Below are 7,107 nucleotides of genomic sequence, written 5' to 3' on the forward strand. Positions count from 1 at the left end.
TGACTATCAGATAAAAAAAAAGAGGAATAAACACTGGATGTTATCATTGAAAAACTATAAAATTTAATGGTTTAAAAATATTTTAAAATAAATTTGCACTAATTTTTTAATCTTTAGTAACCAAATATAATACTTGCTTATGATAAAAGAATTAAAAAAATACAAACAAGCAAATAAGAAGAAAATCCCACTACCCAGTTAAACATTTATATAAACAGTTATGTAAGCAAGGATATATAAATATCCTTCCAGATATTTTTCTTTCCATATGTATGTATATATAAATGTATATTTTTAATTTTAAAAATGAATTGTACAAAATACAGGAACTGTTTTCCTAATGGAATATTTAGGCAGCATCTTTCTACTCATATAAATGTATAGATCAGCATCATCAACATTTTTTTTAATTGCCAGTGGGTATTTTATGACTATGTTGTTGTTGTTGTTATGTGCCGTCGAGTCAAACCTGACTCATAGCGACCCCTCCTTGGGTTTCCGAGGCAGTATCACTACGGAAGTAGGATTGCCCAACCTTCCTTCCGAGGAGTGGCTGGTGGGTTTGAACCGCCAGCCCTCTGGTTAGCAGGCAAGTGTCTTATCCACTATGCTACCAGAGCTATACCATACTAAATTTAACCAATCTTTATGAGACTTATAAGACATTTTTAGGCCTGCTCCCTTAGTTTTTGCTAATGTGAGGAGCCTTGGTGCAGTAGTTAAAGTGCTTGGGCACTAACTAAAATGATTGACAGTTCAAACCCATCAGCTGCTGTGCGGGAGAAAGATATGGCAGTCTGTTTCCATAAAGATTTATGGCTTTGGAAACCCTGTGAGGCAATTCCTATAGGGTTGCTATGAGTCAGCAGTGGGTTAATACTTAAATGAATCTCTTTCAACATTTACATTTGCATATTTATTAGAATATTTTCTTACACTAAATACTTAGAAATGGAATTTCCATCCCAAAGATGTGCCTATTTTAAAAACTTTGTTTATGTATTGCTTAGTTGCCCTTTGGAAAGGTTGTACCAATGTACACATTTATCAGCAGCATCTCCAGCTATCATTCTTTTAACTTTTTGATTGTCTAAGTGAAAAATGTTTTATTGATTTAATTTCTTTGATTATTAAGTTGAACAGTGTTTTGCCACTTACATTATTTTTTGATTTATTTGCTAATTGTCTTTAGTATTTTTTTCCCAAGAGGTGAGAGTTTTTAATACAGCTTTGTTTAGAGTCGATGTTCTTTTTGTGTTGATTGGAGAAGTATTCAATTTTTACGTAGTCAGATCCTTCCATTCCTTTATGGGTTCTATATTTGGAGCCATGCCTACAAAAATCTTACCTTCTCTTGTTGTTATTGTTATGTGCCGTTGAGTTGGACCTGACTCATAGCGACCCCTCCTTGGGTTTCCAAAGCGGTATCACTATGGAAGTAGATTGCCCAGGCTTCCTTCTGAAGAGTGGTTGGTGGGTTTGATCCGCCAGCCTTCTGGTTAGCAGTCAATGTCTTATGCACTACGCTACCAAAGCTCCCTACCTTCTCTTAATATTATATAATTTTTCACTATTTTTTGTAGTTTCTTTGCAGTTTTATTTTATTTGGCATATAAATGTTTAAATTTTTATGGAAAAATAGGAGGCGGAAGAACTATGGGTGTAATTTTCTTTTCTTTATATTTACCAGTTAAATTTTTGTTACATATTAGTATGCATAATTCTTTTTTTCTTGCACCAAGAGCTGTCTAGTTGTGATACCTATTTTGGACCCCAAGATGTTCTATTTGGTAAAACTTTAACTTTTAAGATTCTTAGTTTCTGGTTAAGATTATAGTATTTGTAATATTTGGATAGTTTTTAGTAAGATTCTTAACTTTTTAGGAGTCTTTTTTCAAGGCCAGAGATTGCGTTACTTTTTTTTTGAATGGAGTACTATATGATATAATAATCTTGAAAAGAAATCTAATTCTATCTTTGGTAGTAATTCAGTAACAGTTTGTTCCCCAAATTAAGCATTGATTCCACATCATGGTCTCTGTACATATACATATAAGAAGTTTTGGTGGTACAATGCCTAAGGCATTTGACTGCTAACCAGAAGGTTGGTGGTTCAAACCCACCAGCTGCTCCACAGAAGGAAGATGGGGCAGTCTACTTCTGTAAGGATTTACTGCCTCAGAAACCCAGTGGGGGTTGCTATAGGTCAGAATTGACTTGATGGCAATGAGTTTGGTTTTATACATATACATATAGGTAGAACATATATATATATATATATATATATATATATATATATATATATATAATCAGGCTAGATTGTGTTGACTCTAAAAATCTAGAGTAATGGTTTTTAATACATGGTACATGGAAGTTTTCTAGCTAGTATACTTGGCTTTTCCTAATAATTATTAAAATTTTGCTGGTATGCTTATTACTAATAATCATAATATTATATATATAAGCATATGAATGCCCTAGATGAAAGGGGGATCTTGCTTTCTAATATGTATGTTCTTTACTAGAGTTATTGGTTAAATATGTGAAATTATGAATCACTTCATTTAGAAAATCTCTTGAAAACGTGAAGGAGCACCGGTAGCATAGTGGTTATTGCATTTGGCTGCTAACCAAAAGGTCAGTGGTTCAACAGATTAGGAAGTGTCACACTCCGCAGTCTCGAAACCTAGGAAATAGCCATGGTAATCAAAACATCCTGATATTGGTCCAATAACAAACACATAAGCCAGTGGAATAGAATTGAGAATCCAGAAATAGATCCATCTACCTCTGGACAGCTGATCTTTGACAAAGAGCCAAAACCCATTAAGTGGGGGAAGAGATAGTCTCTTTTAAAATAGTGCTGGCAAAGTTGGATATCCATTTGCAGAAAAATGAAACAAGATCCATACCTCCCATCATACACAAAAACGAACTCAAGATGGATCAAAGACGTAAATGTTCATCAAATAAAAAATAAGGGCAAACTTAAGGGCTCTAATTTATGGCATAAATAGACTGTCAATGATAACCAAAAATACACAAACAACAGAAGAGAAACTAGATTGGAACCTTCTAAAAATTAAATTCTTATGGTGCATCAAAAGACTTCTCCAAAAGAGTAAAAAGAGATCTTATAGATTGGGAAAAAATATTTGGCAATGACAAATCTGACAAGGGACTTATCTCCAAGATTTATAGAAAATTTCAACCCTCAACATCAAAAAGACAAGAAATCCAATTTAAAAAATGGGCAGAGGACATGAATATATTAATGAAGATATTTAGGTTGCCAGCAAACACATGAAGAAAGCTCACAGTCATTAGCCATTACTCACTCACTCACTTCCATTGAGTCAGTTTTGACTCATAGAGACCCCCTTAGGTTTCCATGGCTATAAATCTTTACAGAAGCAGATTGCCTTATTTTTCTCTCAGCAGTGGCTGGTGGTTTCGAACTGCTCACCTTTTGCTTAGGAGCTCAATGTCTTAACCACACTGACAAAAAACTCAAGAAAATCAAAATGACAGTGATATATATCATCTCACCCCAACAACAAAAAATAGCAAATTGCAACAAGATAGAAAACAACAAATGCTGTAAAGGTGTGGAAAGATTGGAACTCTTATACACTGCTGGTGGAACTGTAAAATGGTACAACCACTGGGTAAAACGGTATGGCACTTCCCTAAAAAGTTGGAAATAGAAATACCATTTGGTACAGCAATACCACTATCAAGAATATATCCTAAAGAGGTGAGATCTGGGACATGAATAGATATGTGTACCCCCATATTTATTGCAGCACTATTCACAATAGCAAAGACATAGAGACAGCCCAAGTGCCCATCAGCGGATGAACGGATAACCAAATTATGGTGCATATACATAATGGAATATATGCAACATTAATGAAGAATCCACGAAATACTTCATAACATGCATGAACTTGGAGGACACTATGCTGAGTGAAATAAGTTAATCACAAATATTGTATGAATCTACTATTATAAAAAATCAAGGAAAGTTTCACATAGGGAAATAAATTTTCTTTGTTGGTTACCAGGGATGGGAGTGGGGGGAGAGAAAATTGCTAGCTAGTTAAGAGACATGTATTGGTTTGGGTGAAGGGAAAGGCAATATAACAAAAGTGTGTGACCGGCAAATATCACTAAGGAAAAGGAAGAATGGAGAGGTGTACAAGAGGTACAGACCACAAAGGTAAATACTGTTACATACCCAATACTACATTATCAGTAATAACAGACATTAATCTACAGGTGGATACATAGGTAAATAGGCAATATGATCAGATATGGGTGGGTTGAAGGGAATATATCCATGACCACATATAGGTTTGTTGTTGTTGTTGTTTTGTGCTGTCGAGTCGAACCTGACTCATAGCGACCCCTCCTTGGGTTGCTGAGGCAGTATCACTATGGAAGTAGATTGTCCAGTCTTCCTTCCGAGGAGTGGCTGGTGGGCTTGAACCGCCAGCCTTCTGGTTAGCAGTCAAGTGCCTTAGGCACTATGCTACCAGAGCTCCTATATATAGGTTTGGCAGATGATATTTCTAGATACTTATTTGCATGTTCTATAAAAATGTCCATACATACATGATAAGGGCTTATAGGGCAAAATTAAGATAACTCCTTAGCCACATCTGAGCACCTTGAGGAAGTGAGTTGCTGGGCCTGTGGACTCAGGACCATGGTTGTAGGGAACATCGAGCTCATTTGGCCCAACATAGTACCTAAAAACATTGCTCTGCATCATACTTTAATGAGCAGCAGCTGGGGTCTTAAAAGCTTGCAAGTGGCCATCTAAGATGCAGCTATTGGTTTTTCCTTGTCTGTAACAAAGAGTGAAGAAAATCAAAGATGCATGGAAACAATTAGTCTGAGGGACTGAAGAACCAGAGGAACCTCAGCCTACGTGAGCCTGAGATCAGAAAAACTAGATGGTACCTGGCTACCACTGCTAACCACTTGGAAATGGATCATAATTGGAGATCCTGGGTAGAATGGGAGAAAAATAGGGAACAAAATTCAAAACATAAAGAAGATGAGGATTACTAATCAGATAGAAATAGGTGAAACCTCTGAGACTGTGACCCCCTAATCACTTTGGAGGGGTGGAATTGGACTCACTTCTGTGGCTTTCCCCTCAGCCAGACAATATACAGCGTTAGGAGCTGAAAAGGCTAGGCTAGGTGCTCTGGTAGCATAGTGACTAAGACACTTGATTGCTAACCAGAAGGCTGGTAGTTCAAACCCACCAGCCACTCCTCAGGAGGAAGGTTGGGCATTTTACATCCATAGTGATACTGCCTCAGCAACCCAAGGAGGGGTCGCTATGAATCGGGTTCGACTCGACGGCACGTAACAACAACAACAACAACAACATGAGCTGAACAACTACACCAGGGAGATGCACTCCTTAGAACAATCAACCATGAGAGATCAGAAGGGCAGCATCTGTTCAGGGAGAAAGCTAGGGAGGCAGAAGTGCATAGGGAAGAAGGCCACAGGGAAAAGGTATCCACAGGCAGGAAGTGGGAAGACAGCTGTTTAATTGTGGAGATTGTAATCATTGTCATGAAACAAAATGTGTATGAACTGTTGAATGGAAAATGAATCTGCTCTGTAAAATTTCACCCAAATCACAGTAAAAACTTAAACATAAAAAGTAATTCAATGATATTATAGTATAGCTAGCCTAATATTAAAAAAATAAAATTGTAATATAGTAACACAAGTACTTGTTTACATTAAATTACAAAGTCTAGTGGTGAATCTAAGGCTCCTCTAATTTAGAGAAAGTAGTAAATATAAATAGTATTTCTAGATGTCTTTAATGACTGTAATGTGACATGAAAAAATCTAACAGTGACAAGCTTAGGTGTGGCTGATGTCCCCCTCTGGTTTGTTTCCTACATTTATAATAAAAGGAAATTCTGAAATTTTAGTTATAGCTTAGTGATAATAGAGATAAGATTTTACTTTTCATTAAAAAAAAAAGAAAAGGTCAACAGGAGAAAATCAAAGACTCATAGAAACAATAGTCCAAGGGATTAATAGACCACGGGAGTCTCAGCCTACACAGCCCTGAGATCAGAAGAACTATGCCAACCACTTGGAAAGGAATCAAAATTAGAGATCCTGGAGAGAGAGAGAGAGAGAATTCCCACTGTTCCGTAGGGATGCTGTGAGTTGGAATCATCTTGATGGCAGTGTGTTTGGTTTTTGGTTTTGGTTGAGAGTTTTGGGATTTCTGGCATGTTGTCTATAGGAAGTTCTAAGCAAATCTGAACTGGATTCTGTCTGCCTTCTCTGCCACCATGAGAAGAGTGATAATTTTAGCCAAACCCCTTTCCCTGGTGAATGGGCTACAGATGGCCTCACGGCATGTTTTGTCTGACCGAGGGCTTTACTGTCTGGTAGTAATCCATAGTACTTACTCGAGGGCAGGATGGCCTAATGTTCCTGAGTTGCATGTTGGAGCCTGAACCGTATGTAGTGAAACAAACCATGGTTAGCTGTTAAAGTGATCTGTAACACCTGGCATATAGGAGTTACTCAATAAATATTTGTTAACTCTCCTATAAAATTTTTTATACAAATTTATCTCATTTGATCCTCACATTAACTTTGTCTTTATAAAATGAGAGAAAGAAGTTAAGTGATACGCTCAAGTTCAGATAGCAAAGCAAACTGGTGGCAGAGACTAGGACTTCTTGACTCTTAGTTCATTGTTTTTCATGTTTTTCCTTAAAATATGGATTTTTAAAAATGTAACATTTCTCTGAGCTTCTACTGATTTACACTAGAGTCCACTAAAATGAGAATGCAATGACAGTTGAGATATTTTAATTTTTCAGTGATCAGGTAAAAAATGCTGAAATGGCTGAGTGGAATAAGTTACACGTATTATGCTTGGCTAGAAGGGGGTGTTTGGGTTGAAAGCCAAAATGAGAGCACATAAAGAGATATTCAGGAGCTCTAGTAGTGTAGTTGTTGTTGTTATGTGCCGTCGAGTCAGCCCTGACTCATAGCGACCCCTCCTTGGGTTTCCGAGGCAGTATCACTACGGAAGTAGGATTGCCC

The 7,107-nt window shown here is 36.9% G+C and overlaps 1 protein-coding gene across 1 annotated transcript in view; it reads left to right on the forward strand.

Moving 5' to 3' along the window:
* The window catches only part of ATG4C (autophagy related 4C cysteine peptidase), an 84,186-nt gene that overhangs the window by 51,079 nt on the left and 26,000 nt on the right, over positions 1 to 7,107 (forward strand). The window lies entirely within an intron of this gene.

The sequence above is a fragment of the Orycteropus afer genome, unplaced genomic scaffold (assembly GCF_000298275.1).
Source record: "Orycteropus afer afer isolate SDZICR_OR568_19922 unplaced genomic scaffold, OryAfe1.0 scaffold00016, whole genome shotgun sequence".
Taxonomy (NCBI): domain Eukaryota; kingdom Metazoa; phylum Chordata; class Mammalia; order Tubulidentata; family Orycteropodidae; genus Orycteropus; species Orycteropus afer.